Source organism: Alligator sinensis, unplaced genomic scaffold, assembly GCF_000455745.1.
Source record: "Alligator sinensis unplaced genomic scaffold, ASM45574v1 scaffold740_1, whole genome shotgun sequence".
Lineage (NCBI taxonomy): Eukaryota > Metazoa > Chordata > Crocodylia > Alligatoridae > Alligator > Alligator sinensis.
Window position 1 is genome coordinate 1,372,791 of NW_005841964.1, and position 18,223 is coordinate 1,391,013.

The following is an 18,223-nucleotide window of genomic DNA, read 5'->3' on the forward strand; positions in this document are numbered from 1 at the left end:
TGGAGCTTATTGCATTGCTCCCGGGTACGCCATTTGAACATGCGCAATTAACTCTGGAGCAATAAGCTTCACAAGTAACTCTGGAGGAATAAGCTCCACAATTTATTCAAGTACAGCCCATGGAGCCAGGTCGGAGTAGCCTCGGCTGGCAGGGGACCCTGGGGGTCAGCCTGCCATCCCAGAGCTGCTCCTCTTAGCTCAAAGTGCTGTGGAGAGGCTGGATGGGACATGAGGGAGCTTCAGCACAGACTAACCAGCAGGCAGCCCCCACTGAAGCACCCTTGTGTCCCAACCAGCCCCTCCATCATTTACACATGCACTGCTGTGAAGTTTTATATTCTACAGCAGGATAGTACTTGTATTTACTTGTATACAAGTACTGTCCTGCTCCAGAGTAAATTAATTTAGTTCAGCCTAATTAAGGCACATGTACACCCCAAGACATTTACTGCACAGCTAATTAGTCAACTGTGCAGTAAACGTCTCTTGTAGATGTGCCCCCTTTCCCCTTCCCAAAACAAAAAATACAAAAAATTGAAGGGAATAATATACAAGGAAACCTAGAATCTCAAGAAGCTGACAAGTCATTTGCGTAACAGCAGTGATCCTAAAACAAAGGTACAACCGAACTGTACCCAATATGCTAGAGACATTTTGGGGTAGTGAGTTAAAATAGGATAATCTTTTTCATACCTCTAAGTGTAAATTAAATACAAATTCAATGACCTCTGAACTCATTTATCCAAACTATGCTCCTCCAAATGCCCTTTAAAACTAATTTTATGTGTTTTGTATGCATTTATATACTTATAATAAAAATGTAAATTAAAGAATCAAAAACTGGTGGCTTTACTTCATAATACTTCACTTCAAGCGCACACAGTAAACATTTGAAAAAAATATTAGTAGCTCTAGGAAGCATAGAGTGTTTAATATCCAGATTAAATACTGGTGGAGCTTGAGTTCTTTTTCTGTCAGTCTAGCTCCTGCTGTTGTAAAAGACTCCTGTCACATATCTCCTGACCAATTATGTCTGCTGTAGCTTGGGAAGAATCCTCTGTATGGCTGCTCACTGTGCTGTGGGCTATGAACAGTAGACTGCCCAGAATTATTCTCAGGGTAAACCCTTTATGGGTTTTGGAAACAATTAACTTATCTATTTTCTACTAGTCCTAAAGCTGTATGGGTAGCACAAATGTAAATTTATTTTAACCTCAAATCCAATGTATAATTTTTGTGAAACTGGAAGTAGGGAACCAGTGTGATTGGAAGATACATTTCAATTAATTCTTCCACCAACGCTTTATCTCCTCGGCATCAGAACCTTTTATAGTGTTAAAATTAACAATTATGCAGCTGATGGCTGGCTGAAACCACAAGGGGACCTGGAAAGGGCCTCAGATAACACAACATGTATAAATCATTCAGGAGAACAATTCATGAAAGAAAAGTTATCTGTGTTTTGGATGACATTGGAAGAACTAAATAGGAGTCAATTTGAAGAAGGGACATTTTGCTCTATTGTCCAGCTTGGCTTTTTCTTTTTCTTTTTCTTTTTCTTTTTCTTTTTTTTTTTTTATTGTGTTGTAATATACATTTTCAAAATTAATTAACCATTAACAGCAAGATAAATGTTCCTTCTTATGTTAAGGAAATAGTGGCCTCAGTGGTGAGAGATTATTTCACATGAGGTACACTCTTTAAGAAAGCTGTTGCCAGATAAGGTGGCGACTGTACTTTGAGGAAGAACAATGAAAAGTGACAGACAAGCCCATGTTTACCAAACTGAATAGAGGACTTGCAGGTTTCCACATACTGATCGGTTACATAAAGTACAGTGAAGTGAGTCTGGAGTGATGTTTCACCATCCCATATCAGTAACAAAGTGGTAACTACTTCAGAATATAACGTGCCATGAAATCTTACTCCAGGCAGTAATGAATAACATTTTTTATTTCACTACGAGACATTTTAAAATAAAACACTGGAGCTAGTCTTATGCTAAAACACTTGGCAGCTGCAAAGTATTTTCATTCGATGCCCTTTTTATTCAGGCTTTTGATTCTAGCCTGGGGTGTGATCCTGCATGAGCCATGCTTAAAAATATTATTATATTAATGGGATCAGAAATGTGGGATTGGGAAGCTGCTCTTGTTCTGCACCTGAGCCAAGGGCCCAATTTGGCAGCTGAAACATGAAACTTCATGGGAGTTGTGCGTGTGGAATGGTCTCAGAACTTATCCCCAAAAGAGGTTAACAAGAGGACATAGGGAATAATGCATCAGTCAAACTAGTCTACTGGCTACCAGTACCCAGGGGATCACAGTCTGGCCCACAATGTCCAGATGCTTTCCTTGAAATGGCACCTTATGAAATATTGTAGACAAGGAGGAACAGACTTGTGTTATTTCTCACTGTATCTCTCTGGCTCGTTTTTGAAGTGTTCAACTATTTCATGTATTTCTATTTCAGTAGAGCTGAGAGATCACAATGAGGACTGACATCCTGCTTGATAGGCATACACAATCCTGGTCCCACATAACTTATCAGTTAAGGCCCAGATCCTGTGTCATATAGACACAGCCAGATTCCTCATACCTGAGTGGCATTGCATGGACTTCCATGCTGCTGGAGGTAGGAACAGAATTTTACTATGTGGGTCAGCTTGCATGATCAGGGGCTAATACAAGAAGGGACACATGAGAGATGGGAAAATGGGATACAAAAAAAAAATAATGCACAGTTACAGCGAGCATGATTCTACACTGTTACATCAATATCACTTCACTGGAGTCAGTTAGGTTATATTGATATAAAACAAAGTAAAGAACTATGTTGACTGATTTTATTATGCAAAATAGATCATTAAATATGTTATATACTGATGGAAAGGTATATTATATGTGCATACATGTATTCTATTATTTATTTTATATATAATATGTTTATATACTGTACATTAATCAATAATGCACATTAACTAGACTCCAGAATTCTCAGCCTACCTATAGTCAATTGATTGTTTACTAGCAGGCAAAACACTTACTATAATTCATTATCTTTCCCCTTATTTTTTCTGTCCCGCATTTAACCACTTTCTGTGCTGCTTCTACTGACTATACAATATGTACAATATTTTTAGTTTCAAAGTACATAAAAAACCATATTAATTGGTCAAGGAGGCATCGGAATCCTCTAATTTTCTAAACAGGAATGCTCATGGTCATGAATAAATTTAACTAGGGCATAGACACATCTCATATTTTTCCATTCATATACAAATAGTACTAATTTCAAATCTGATGGAATGCTTGTACATATAATACTTCATTCAAATCACATGTTCTCTTTAACTGACAGAAAAATATTTGCTAATACACTACACATTAAAAAATGCCTTGTAATAATTTTGTTACGCATCTGCTGGCTGCACTACACCTCTCACACTGATAGCCAACCAGGTATTCATACTGTTACATCTACCAAGTAATGCCAGATAGCAGGGAAGTAATATAGCTCTCCTCCTGAAGATATGCTTTTCTCTTTGGGGGTTCCCGAGAAAGGACCCTAGACAAGACCTGAGGTAAATATAATAGTGAGGTATATCTAATAGTGATCTAATAATGACAAGTCAAAAACATGCATAAAACGTGCCACAAAAGTCTCTGCTACATCACGTCTACTGAACTAGGTCAATGCCTATGAAAGTCCATGCCTCGCTAAATCAGTCAGTCTCTGCCACCCTGCCTTCCACCTGACTTCAGTCTAAAACAGTGAACCACCCTTGTTCTGTCTTTTGATGGCTCATAAAAGCTGAAGGCTTATATGTTCTGTTCTACCAACAGGGTAGGAGGTCTGATTAGCAGTGGCATATTTGGCTCCTTGAATCTCAGGATGGAGTTTTACCCCCTCATATACAGCATAAATTAGAGCATGCTAGAGGCTGTTCTCATTTACATCAGGTACTTGCATTCCCCATAGAGACTGAGTAGGCTGAGCATAACTAGAAAACAGTATGCTTTGGCTGTGCACCTACCCCACATGCTTTGTGTCAAAGACCAAGGGTGATGCGCAAAGTGCGATTTAGAGGGCAACTAAGGGAGTTCTATGCCACTGCGGAGTTCTCTTTTACTAGGGAAGTTCTCAAGTAGTCAGATACAACTGCTTTCCTGTCCCTTCGCAATGGCCCCTGTTTTCAGTTTTCACTTGTAAGCTTCAGGAGACTGAATTCTAAGGGTCTCTCCTTACTTTGATGTATTCTGGCAACTTTCATGGAGGGAAAATTAGGTTTAAGGTTTCTTGTATCTGTGGCATCTGGGGTTAGAAGGTTGAATGAGCCATTTCAGTTCTTGATCATTCAGAGGCAGAAGGGGGTAGTCTAAGAACTGATTTCTTAAATTCTAATCTGGTTCTGACATTGATCCTTCTTCTGGGAAACAGTTGGTCATGCCTTTCTGCTTTACCATCAGCAAAATGGATACAACAATGTACAGTTGCCTGTTTCACATGGATTTCATAGGGATTCATTCACAGAATAAGGAGACATTTTTCATCCAAAACTTCTTCCCCCACCAAAAAATGCAATTTAGTTCAAGTAAAACATTTTGCAAATTTGTGTTGATCTCAGGAAATCATTCAGTAAAAAATAGATTTTAAAACTGTGGTTCAAGGGTTTTTAAACAAAATATTAGATTTTTGTATTCAAAACCATTCATTTTGATGTTTTCAAAATGAAATATATTTTATTTTAATTGATAGCCCCTTTCAAATTTATTTTAATTGTCTTTAAAAATGTAAATAAAAGCTTGAAAACTAAATGAAACATTCTTTTAGGTTGTTTTTTTTTAAATTTCAGAGCTGCCAGCAAAATGAAACATCAGTTATTCACACAGACCTACTAATTAGTTCAAGTTTAATGTTTGTAGAGCACCGTGAAAACATAAAGTGCTAAGTCTGACTCTTATAGATAATTATGGTTGCATGGAATTTACTGTGTGTGGGTTGTTTTGAATGAGAGCTACACAGAGAGAAGCTGTCTGCTCTGCATGGATGTTAAAAATTCTACTGCACTTTACATAAAAAGTGAAGGTTTGCCGTAGGGTATGTCTCTACTGCTCAGTTATGGTACCCGGCATACTGAGGAGCTGTGCTTCTTCTATGTACACTCCTAAACAAGAAGCCTTATTGTGGTTATGCCTGTAAGCCAATATGCTCTACCCCTCAGAGCTCAGCACAGCTTATTGGTACACTTGCAGTGACACTACTAGTTATTGGGAGATAGGCAGTGCATGCAGAGAGAACTCCATGCATCACAGTACAGTATTGCCTAGAGCTGTAATTGAGTGGTACTGAGATACCTTAAGGTAAACTTTTGCTTTTATGAAGGATAACAGAGAATTTTTAATAGCCCCAGAGAGCTATTTTGGATCCTTTTCTGAAGCCCCTACTTCTCCCCAAGGCACTATTTAAAGTTCTGGATTCCAGTGATGTGGGAACAGGTACCCAGAAGTTAGTCATTATGGCAAGAGGTAATGGTTTCTTAGGTGATATCTTTTACAGAACAAACTAGGTGCATCTACACAAGATGCAAGGTCGCTGTAGCTCATCACTACAGTGATGTAGCATTGCTGGGCACAGACTGGAACACCGATGCTACTGCTCAGTAGCAATGAGCTACTGTGCAGTAGCTTGTTACTGTACTGTAGGGTCAGAAATGCCCCGTGTGCCACTGGGACTGTGCAGTAACAACGCTTACTGTGCAGTCAGAGGCACATGTAGATGCACCCACTATGTAGTTGGGATAGAGTTAGACAAGCTTTCAAATCCAAGGCATTCTTCTTCAGGTCCTATAAAAGATATTGCCCTAAGAAATCCTTGCCTCTTTCATAATTCTAGATCATCACTGCTACAAGATCATTATGGCAACTAACTTTTAGATGTCTGCATTCTTATTTGAATCTGCCCCCTTAGTCATAATTTTCCCTCTTTCAACTGAGTAATCAACTTGCTGTCTTGCTTCTGTCATGTCTTAGTTGGCTTATTTAAATAATGTGGGAGGTGATACCTTAAATAGTACTAAGAACCATTATTTTACAGTGTGTGTCAAGTACACAAGTTATTGATTTTTTTATTCTTTATCTGTTTGGAAAATCTCCACTAACGAATTGCAACATTCTCAAATTTGAAATTTGAAATTACAATGCTTTGTCTCTCTCTCTCTCTGTATCTCTTTGTTTTTTAATATTTAGTATTTGAACTTTTAAGTTATACAAGTCACGTGGTATTGTTTCAGTTTTCTGGTGATCCATGTGAGTAGCCAACACAATGCCGATTTCCAATACAATAATTGATTGTAGAGTTCAGAATTTACTTTCAGTGCATATTAAAGTATTGACTTAATAGTCACCATTCATAAGTGCTTGTCTCAGTAAAACTTCAGAGGTTGAATGTTCATGGAAGGCAAGAAAGTGTTCAGGGTATGTTCAAATCAAAATTCTGCTAAAAATTTGAATCAATGTTAGAAAAAAATATCTACTCTTACATCAGCTCCAACAGGCATGCTGTTTGTAAAACTTTTTCTTTTAGTATAAAAGACTCTGCACTACGTAAGATATTATTTAAAAAGGAAACATATATATGCCTTGTGGGGAAAATAGATACTATGTTAATTTTGTAAGTGGTGAGCAGATGCAAAACCTTCTTGTTCGGTAAAATTCAGAGAATTGAAAGACCCACACCAATCAGGTCGTAAGTTTGATTTCCACTCATCTATGCTATTTTCTTGTCCATAGAGGAATCTATTCATTCTCAGGTCTCGCTCACATGAACATACTTAATTTTGATTTTGAATTTGCATATTTATATTAATGTGAACTAAGCTGTAAGTACAGATATGATATTATTTTACTTGTAATATTTCATTCTTTAAAGTCCATCTATGTTGGCCCAGATAAGTAAGGTTATTTTTGCCTAACTGTAGAAAGGTAAGTCTTTCTAGTTTCATCAGCTTGAATGTTGCCTGTCTCTAGTAAGCGTACTACTACTAGAAGGTATTTCCAGTTCATGGGTTTGATTTACTGGGTTATTGAAGACTGGAGGTATGCATTTGTTATGGTCTTCAAAGAGGAAAGATGATCTTGTATTTAAGGTATTGGACTGGGATGAGTTTTTAGCCCTACATAAAATTTCACTTCAAGTACTCAAGTTTTGATTTTTTTCCAATCAAGTCAAAATATATGTGAACTAGCAATCTGAAAAAACAAACAAACAAACAAAAAACAGATTAGGACAGTGGAAATGTTTTGTTTCAATCTTTTTGAAACATTTTATTTCAGTTTTAACCTTTTACATAAACTAAAATTTCAAAATGAGGAATTCTTTTGAACCGGAAAACAATTTTTTCACTTTGAAGATATAAAAACTGGATATTTCAACAATTTCAAAACCTCTATCCAGTTTTTTAAATCCAGAGATTCATCAGAATTAGTCCTTTCCTTCAAGTAGTTTTGGTGTTGATGACACCATATTTTCCAAAGAAAAAAGTTTCATTAGCAAATTCCTGTGTCAGTAAAATGGAGCTAATAATTCCTTTTGCCTCTGTTTTGGGAAAGGGTCTGTTTATCTGGATTGTCATTTCTTAAGGAGATAGGCTTTTTCCTACTACACATTGCCACACAACTCATGCTATATGTACATTTCAGCCATTATTCTAAGAAGACGAGGAAAATCTGATTTCATTAAAATGTTAATAACCCACAATTTAAACTTTACAGTCCCATAAGAAATAGAATAGTTTCAGTTATAATGGCAAGTTCATAAAATAGTTCTTTATAAATTCCCCCATAAATGGCAGAAAAACTTATAACAGCAACCCATACCTTCATAAATGATGTATTTCCATATGGGTATCTTACCTCAGCATATGGTATCAGATAACTGAGGCAGTATATTAGTGCTATTCTGTTAAGCTGTATCCTACATTCTATTACTCTTTGGCCTACACACTTTTTTTTCCTTTTCTTTTTAATCTCTGAAAAGCAGAAACACTGCAAACTCCATGCTGGTGCCAGTATGGATAAAAATTGTCTCTGAACAGATATATTCTGCAATTGGCAGAGATATGAATAATCTATTAGTACAAATGGAGAGATGTTTGCGGGTAAGAATGTAGGAAAATGGTCTGTGTGAAAAACTATCCTTTTGGATGCTGAGTGAGTAGCTGCTCCCTACTTACTGTTTTTGTGCAAGTTGTCTTTCTGTTTTTAAGTTTTTATGCAAGTCCTGGCCAGAGGTTGCGTAAAAATGCCCATGGCTAGAAAGGGGAATTCCTCATATACTCACCCTATTACTATTGGAAATGACATTCTCAGAGGATTTCATTTAATTATTTTAAAGATCATTCTCTACACTCACTATTGTCACTATTGTCTTTTTGTGCAAAAGCTTTGCTCTTTACAGATCCAGTGGTCGGAAACAGCTTTCTTGTGTCTATGCATCTCATTAGCTTCCCTCCTCTTTTCAAATTACAGTTTCAAATCTTTTCTACCTCGTCAATCTTTTACTTTTCTTTGCTATTATTTGGCATCTGTGCTCTGGCCATCTTCCTCCTAGTAGAAGAGCCTCCTTGGGTCTGTTATTTGTTTTCTCTCTGGCAAGTAACAGGCCTTCATGATCCTTTGTCATTTTCTTTCTTCTTAAATAGTGAATAAATAATTCTCTTGTTACATTTTACATCCAAATAGTCTTTTAATTTGTATCTTTGTCTTCTAACTTGGCCCCTATGTGTATGTATTATAAATAATTTTCCTGGTAACTGTAATATCTCCTTTTTATGTGACTCTCATTTCATTGCCAGTCTCTAAAAAACCTCTGGTGCACCCATAGCAATCTTTTCCTGCTTTGTTTTTTTTCCTATTGTATAAGAATTGTTTTCAGCTGTGTATTCCGTACCATCCCCTTTGGAAAGTTCTAGCCGTCTTCAAGTCCTTTAGGTCTTTCATCCTTATTTTGCTCCTCTCATCTCTTCCCAGTGCTTAGAATTGTGGAAAGGGCTGAAAATACAATGAGAAAAGTGGCTGTGTGGATGGTCTGTCCAAGTTCCTGATCATATGGAAAAGTTGACTATTTGTTATAGTACTATAGTAGGTATAGTACTTGAAGACTACAAAAGGGAATTTGAATGATATGAGAGGAAACTCATGTAAGTCACCTCATTTATGTAAGCATCCCCAGTGATTTCAATCAGGTAGATAAAAATGCAAATGAGACATACTGTGCCTGGAAATAGTTAGGAGTAGAAAATGGGACCACGGTTTACACATTATCAGTCTGATAATCAGGTCCCCCTTCATAACATCCTGTGGATATATATGTTCAATGTAATCATTGGAGGGAATGATTTCATGTGAAGTGATGTTTGTCTTGTGAAGTGTAAGCTGTTTCTGGTCTAGACAGGTGTCTTTGTGCTGCCTGGGGCCCCTGATAGACATGCTTACTTTAAGACAACATAGGATCTGATCCTTGATCCCAACAATTGTGTCTCCTGCCATGCCATTTGTGTATGGCAGGACGCACAATTCTGAGATCAAGGATTGGTCCCAATCATGTCTTACTTGCTGGTGCAGGGGGAACCTGAGCTCAGAAGCCCTGGCTCTCCTTGAATCAGCAAGATGAAACCAATCAGCTGATTGTCAGTCAGGGCTGGGAACCAAACCAGCCCCCAGCCCCAGCCAACAATCAGCTTGGTGCATGGGGAGCTATAAAAGTATGTGTGCTGCACATCTGAGCAGCACATGTGGTTTTGAAAGGTCTCAGTGTAGGGTGAGCTATAAAATCACATGTGCCACCCAGCTCAGTGGCACAGATGGTTTATGCAGCTTCCAGGGCACGGCCACATGTCCAAATTAAGGTGTGATACAAATGAGCCACAAAGTCTAGGGACAGACATTCAAAAAGCCTGTGCCTGAATTGATTCAATCTTTTTAGGTTACTCTAAGCTTGAATCAATTTGAAGGTGGATATACATTCCCTTGTCATTCTAAAAAAGCAGGCACATGCCTACAGTGGCTCAGGCTAGAAGCCAGAGGGTGCTAGAGCAGCCCTCCCTTTGCTTCATAGTGCTGAGCTGAGGGGGGCATGGCCAGGCCCCGGCAGGATGCTCTGATTATTCTCCTGCTACTGACCAGCTCAGCAGGGAATGTTTATCACCCCTAACTCAGTGTTGATCAATCCATTAAGAAAACAAAGCCTCTCACCAAGCTCTTTTAAACAGCTTTTCCAAGGAAGGACATTAAGCTACCTATTGATTAGCTCCAAAAATCCTGTCTGCCTTTGTTGTCTCACACAGCACAAACCATAGCCAGCATGTGGTCTGCTAGCTAATGCTGAGGTGTCTGCATAAGATAGAGGGGTGGGGGGGGATAATCCCTGTTTAACAGGGAGAAGCCAGGCAGACTCTCTGAGCCTTCAAATCTCTGCTGGACCTGCAGCCAGGGAGCAGAGGGGAAGGGCCAGACTTCCCGTGAAGCAGAGAGCCTTGCCCAGCCCAGATAACATATGGGGATGCTGGGGGAGTCTGACTTATCTTAAACCAGCAAGGGGTCTGGGACAGAAACCGGTTTGAGTCAAATCAGTTAAGTCTGATACTACATTCAACCAAGTTTATCTCAAACCAGTTTCAGCCATTTTCAAACTGGTTTATGTGCACTGAACATCTGTTCTGTTACAAGTTTAAACCAGTTTCTGATCACTTAAACTGGTTTATGTGTAATGTCTGTCCCTAGCCAAAGTGATTCCACAAATTATTTCACATATAATGTGGAATCATTTTGTAGCTTGTTTACTACATTATAACACCTTAGATAGAGTTGGACATGGGGCTGGGTTACTATTTAACATGTGATTAATCTGTAATGTGTGTCGGAGGCCTGAATATTAGGAATCTGGCCAGCTACCAGAAATCCTTGGGTTGGGGGATGTCTCTGCCAGTATAAAGCAGAGCCAACTTCTACATTACCTGCATCCCTTAACATGGGTGTATTAGGAAAAGAAAATAGCATGGATGGGGCATGGTAGAGTGTAGCTCCAATCTTTCAATTCACAGCTGGTGTTTGGTTTCTTGAGGGATTGTAACCAGCTTCTGTAAGTTAGAATAGCTTCTAGGCTGCTATAATGTAGACAAGACCTAAGGCAGCTTGAGAACGACAGAGCCATAGAGAACTTTGGTGTGAGAAAGTGGATAAATATTTAAAATAATACTTCCATACATCAAAGCATAATGTTTACAAGGTGGTATTACATATTTCATAGTCAAACAAATTAACTGTCATTAAATTTATGGGAGTTGTGATTTACCTTGGAAATACAACATTTAAAATATACAATAATAAAAACTTGAGTAAAGTTCCCACTGTCATGGAAATGCATTACTAACATCCTCAAACACTAAAATTTTATGTTTATCCTTAAAATATTTGAAATCAGTAGTAATACACATTTCCAGACATAATTTCAACACTGTCCCTCATATACTGACCTGAAGGCACCAGTTCTAGTTACCTAAGTTGGATTTGAACCAGTGATATAGAAGTGAAAGGCTATGTGTGCCGTTACAGACACCTCCCTCTTTTTTACTTAAGTAGTGACTGCCTTTAGGGATATCAAAAGTCAGAACTAATATGACAGGTTAATACTGTATTGTAGGTCTGCACAAAGCAGCTAGTATTCGCTTTGGATTTGGATTCGGCCAATTTGGGGGACAGTAATTCGATGCGGTGACTCAAATCACTGTCTTGAATCGATTCAGCCAAAACTGATTCAGAGATTGGGCTGCAGCCAAATTGGCTGAATCTCCATATTGGCCCCATGCTCCGCCCATTCTCAATGGCTGCCCTGCCTGCTCTCCCAGCTCCCAGCTCTTTAAAAAAAAATAATAAAAAAAGCCCGCACTCACCAGTTGCTGCCAGGCTGGGGGGGATCCCGGCTGCCCCCCACTGCCCTAAGCCATGTCGAGGGCTTCGCCACGAGCCCCCCCAATCACTGCCCACTGTCCCAGCCCCCACCATGGCTGCCTTGCCCGCCCCAACTCCTGGCCCTTTAAGAAAAAAGTTCCGACTCACTGGCTCCTGCCAGGCAGGGGGCAATCCCCGCTGTGGAAGCTGTTCAGTTTCTTGATATACTTAGCATATGTAGTCCACGTTTCTAAACCATAAGAAGATACAAAAAGAGAGAATGCATTTTGTCTCTTACCTATGCTGGAAAATTATGGACAGGACTGTCATTACAATGAATCCCATTGGACACAGTAAGAAAGCATTTGTATTTCTATTAAAAATAACAGCTATACATTTATAAGAATTGAAAACATGATGTCATTTATATGCTTATTTTGGGATCAGTGGTACTTTAACATGGAGGATTTGCAAATTTAAAAATGATCAGTGTTCCCCTATAAGTCTCAGTTCAGCAAAGCATTTCAATATGTGCTTAACTTTAATCATGCACTTATGCCCCATTCTTTAATCTGTTTATTTAACCCTAACTCCTGCTTCATTGACTTCTAGACTTTGTTGGTTGAAAGAAATTCATATTTCTTGTTTGCACCATAAAAGTGTACCCTTTGCCTGTACTTAGTGTAGGATTTTATTAGATAAATAATACATTTTGAATTGGAAGACAAATGTAATAATAAACTGAGACAATCATTTCACTTGTCTTCATTTTGTTGATCATAAAAACTATTAACTCACAAATGGTGTATTGCTAATTACAAACAACATCTATTTAATTTGTGTAATGAGATGCAACTACCATTTCTTCAATTTCTTCAGTTACATATATTATTACCATGTAGAATACAGAAAGCTATAGTCCTTGCCCTGAATAGTTTACAATCTAAAAGGCAGGCATACAGAACAGTGGCTGTGTTTAGTCATTTGAAGCTGGGGATTGGAAAGGGAGGCACAGTAGAAAAATGGGGATCATTTAGTGAGAAGCTTTATTTTTCATTTCTTGCTTTTGACTTTATGAATAACCTTGATGCTTGTGAGTCACTTATAATCAGTAGCATAGCTAAGCGGGGTGACCACGGTGCCAGCCCAGGCGCTGAGTTAGGAGGAAGCACAAAAAAACAGCAGCCACTGTGCTGCCATCTCAGTTGTCAGCAGCCCAGCTACTGACATGCCTAGGTAAACCTTTTTTTATAATGATACTTAAATAGAGAAAGTGCTGATTTTTGTTACCGAAAAGATATTGGAAATAATACAGTTATTTTATATTTTAAACATCAATATACTTTATATAGTACAATAGGTAGGCATAGTACTGTAGAGAGAAAACATACAGTCCTGGCTTCAAAACTACTTACAATCCTGTTTAGACAATATAAAATAATGAAAGTAGAGATGATATAAGACAAGAGAAGTGGACAGGGTTACCGTATAAAGAGATGACTGGATCACTTAATTTTTTTTTGCGCTCATCATATTGATGCTAACTTGCTAAGTAGTGAGCAAAGTGTGTTAGTACTAGAAAGATAATTAAAATAAATGCAATTCAATTTCTTAGGTGAGCAAGAAAGCAAATATTTTTGTAATGACACAAAAATATGAAAAATGTTTCAGAAATTGTTCATTTCAGAATTATAACATTTTGCCACAAGTATTATTTAATTTTTTGTTATATAATTTTCATTATTTCATGATATGTCATTTATAGTAGTAGTTAAAATTCCAGATTTACAAAAAAAATTCAAAATTACAAACTTTACTTTTTGTTTTAGATTTTGAATTCAAAATTGACACTTTAAAAATGCTTTGGTCTTAGTGGAAAACCATTTTTGTCCAAAAAACATTTTACCAAAAAATTTCCAACTACCTCTATACTAAGTTCACTCCAAGTTGCTAATGAGGAAATCTTTTAGTGAGATCAATTTGAGGCATGCCCTTCAAATCCCACAAAGACCCAGGATTCAGAAAAACAATTAATGGAAGACTTGCCCATCTCTTTTTTACTGGGCTGCCATAGCTCCCTCCCATAGTATAGTTGTGCATTAACCCCATTTCACTGCAATGCTAAGAAAGTTAGGACAGCAATTGGCAGCATTAATGTGTCAGCAGATTTGTAGCTAGAAATCTACTACCAGGAGGTAGACACGTATGACATGAAGTCCACTTTCTGCCTGGCCCCTTGTTTTGTTCTCTTTCCACAAATCTTCCAAATGCCTTCAGAGTTCCATTATGCATTTGAGCTTTTGCAATATTTGAGAAAGGGGATATGCCATGTGGTTATTGAGAGGCATTGGGGACTTTGATCCTACTCCTCATCTCTTGTGCCAGAACCAGATTGATGTGTATAGGTCAAGGCTGTCCAACTTCAGCACAACCAGGGCCTGCATGTGAGGCCAGGATATGATCTCTGGGCTGTTCACTGTACACTGTACAAGTCATATACTGTAGGGGTGGACCTCTGGGATCCTCTTTTCCCACTGTTCAGACTGTCAGGCTGTATCAATGACCCCCCTTTCCCCAAAGCCATCCCCTAATGTGAAGAAGTGGGAAAGCAGGCTGCTGCAAGGGCCTGCTGGCCACTTGTTAACTGCTTGCAAGTTGCACACACCCCACAGGCCACCAGCTGGACAACCAGGATATAGGCCATACAGTTTTCTGTAGTCCTAAAAATTACTACCATTATGCCTAGCATTGTATCTAAACATGCAGCAAACTTTAAGTAACGTTGAATATTCATAAACTCAAAGCAGTTCATTTACCTAGGTAATATTTCCCATTATTTTTAACTCAAGCTATCTTGAAAAACAAGAAATACAAAGGAGAAGGCAAGAAAAAATTATTTGTAATGTCCATTGACCTGTTATATGCAGAAATGTAAAATGAAAATAAAGACAGTGTATGAGATTGATAGCTGCTTTTTGCTTTTGGAAATCTTAGGTTGGAGATTAGGAAGAACTTTCTGGCTTGATGGTAGTCAAGCACTGGAATAGACTACCTAGGGAAACTGTAGAATCTCCATCCTCGGAAATGAAGAGTAGGTTGGACAGACAGTTAACTTGGATGGTTTAGCCAAGGATGAACCAGGGGAATGGACTAGATGACCTTATGAGATCCATTCCAATCTTACTTTCCTATGATCCTATAAAGCTAAAAGCTATTCCTTGACAAAGAATCATAGCACACCTAGATAATAGAGAAGCTGCTCCCATAGAAAACTAATGTTAAAGTAAGGAAAGACTGAAACAAGTGGCTTTACTTAAAATGTAGTATGGGAAGGAAAAAGGTGCAAAGCAGTAAAACTGGAACTCTTAAGTTAGACAAGATTATTTGAAAGTGAAGGAAATGCCGATCAAAGAAGCCCTGGAAAAACAAAAGAAAGAACGGGATGAAAAATACAAGAAGATGTAAACTGGCAAGCACCTGGGCAAGGTTGCATCTCTTCAGGAACTAACACATTTCACCATATTGAATACTAATCTAAAGGGAGAATGAGAGGGGGCAGGAAAACAACATGAATTAATTCAGACAAAACAGAAAGATCTGGTATTTACAGCTGCTCACAAAAAATGAAAGAAAGCCACTTGAAAGGACATGAGAATGCTGAAAAGGCTGCAGTGAATTCAGGAAGGTTGGAAGAAATGTCTTTCCTAATAAAAGAAATGGAACAGAAAAGAATAACCTATCTTTAGGCCAACCTTGTTGACCAAAGTTCACTTGTAGGATACTCAGCAAGTTCTCAGATGGGACAAGGAACCTGAGTTCTGGCTGCTGATCCAAATGATTAAAAATAGATATTTAAATAGATCATTAAATAGTAGAGCTGTGTGAAGCTTCAGTCCCTGATTCGATATGGTGGAGATTCAGCCCGATTCGGTGGCTGAATCTCTGAATCCAAATCGAAACAGAGGACCCTTTAATCTCTCCAAATCAAATCAGAACCTCTGAATTGATTCGGAGAGATCCAGAAAGATTCAGAGATTCGGACATAGATACAGCTTTAAATGTTTTTTCTACATACCTCTAGGTAGCAGGGGCTTGTGAGTGCTGTGATGCTGAGGCTCATGGAGTGTCCCACAGAAGCACGGGGGGCTCCCCAGCACACTTGGCAGCAGACCTGGAAGTGGACCAGAAGCACTTCCGGTCCATTTCTGGGTCCGCCAGCGAGCATGCAGGGGGTCCCCCTGTGCCCCCTCGGCTCAGCGACTGGCACCTCCTGGGTCTGGGGGGACATCTGGGGGCCCCCTACAGCCGATCACCAAGCTGGGGGAGTGCAGGGGGGCCTCCAATGCACTCCCAAGCCCGGAAGTGGACCAGAAGTATTTCTGGTTCACTTCTGAGCTCGCTGCCGAGCATGTGGAGGGCCCCCCCACACTCCTGTGGGATGCTCCATGTGCCCCAGCATCACAGCGATCATGAGCCATGCTGGAACCTCAAGGCATGTAGAAAAACTTTTTAAAGCTGTGTCTATGTCCAAATTGCTGATTCTCTGAATCAGCATTGAATCTTCAGATTCGGATTTGGCCAAATGGAATCAGGGACAGTGATCCAAATCAACAAATCGAATCGCTGTTCCTGATTCGGGCCAAATTCAAATCCGAATCAAATAGGGCCCACTTCTCACAACCTTAATAAGTAGATATTTAAAATGCAAATGATATTATTATGGTTTACTTTACTGCAGGAAAAATGTACCGAAGCCCCGCCGACTTCTCCCCAAGGCGGTTCTGGGGGACACCAGGCTGCTGCTTCGGGGAGAAGTATGTGAGGCTCTGGTGGAGAAGCCCCCCCCCCTGCAGCCACACCGGGTCATTCGGCATGCCTCCCCCCGCTGACTTTGGTGGAGGATTGGGTGTGGTTCCCAGGGTGAGTAACTCTGGCCACCCCTGCTCTATGCTTTACTCTGTTGAGAGCTTCCTCTTCCCTTCAGTGAATTCTGAAAACAGGGCTTGACATCTTTTAGACCAATAATGGGTACGTTCCCCCATGGTGTTATTACAAGCTGTACAATAAAATCTATTTCAAGCCAATAGATCTTTTTATCTTTTGCAGCAGTAAGACTGTCACTTGCCCCGTGAAGATTTCATCTGAGCTAGTGGTGCCATTGTCATCATGTTTGTCCACGAGATGCACACTGTTTTATGCCTTGCAAATTCTTGTAGAGTGCATCTTTTTCCAAAGCTATTGTCCTAGCTTCTGTTTCTTCCTACTGCACGCACAGTTCCATGTACTGTTTTTTGGCTACAGTTTTGGGGCTCTGCATCTCTTTCTACAGTGAGATTCTTTCATTGTATTTGGATTCTTTTCTTGCTCACAATTTAAGATCCAGACTCTATCCTTCAGTCTGGATGGGATGGCTTTCTTGGTTGGCAAATTCAATCACTTTCAATCACATTCTGCATTTCAGAGTACCTCTTCAGTAATTCCTCTGAGAATTTTGCCCCAGATCCCAGATATGATCAGGTCTCTTACTAGGGAATAAGACCTCTAGATTGGTAAGTTTGAATTTCCATCTTATATCAGTCAGAAACTCTTCTATGCTTCACATTTTTTTTGCTCTCTGTTTAATAATCTCTTCTGTATTCCTCAAATTTTTGTTTCGCGTTTAGCCTACTTTTCTTGCATTAAATTAAAATTATTATAAATATCAAATGCTTCAGAACCAGATATTGGTAAAAATAAACCTACCTTCTGACTATCTTACTTTTTTGGTGGCACTCGTGGCTTGAAGTTAGAGCATTGTCCTTCTCATTTGGAGAATGAGAAGGACAATGGAAGTTTCTCCTTTCTTGCATTCTGGGTGTTTTCTTTATTTGTTTTATACCTGGTACTGTGTGTTGCTCAGCAGTCACTCAGAGCCAAAGATTCTGACAGAAGGTTTCTTCTTAGTTCCATCTGGCTCATGTGAGACACTCATAAAGGTAAAAGCCCTGTAAAAATCCATATGACATCCATAACCCATTCTAAGAATATACGTAAACATCTATAGCAAATTTTTAAAAGATGCTAGAGCAAGGTGAGATCTATAGACCCTTTCCAGTAATCCGGGACATGGCCCGTGCGCCACGAGCGTTCAAATATTCCCGCTAGTGGCTCTGCAATGATGTCGGCCAGTGACTTCAGCACCCTCGGATGGAGTTCATCCGGGCCTGCCGACTTAAAGGCATCCAGTTATTCCAAGTGACTCTGCACCATCTCAGGGTCTACGCATGGAAGTCTGG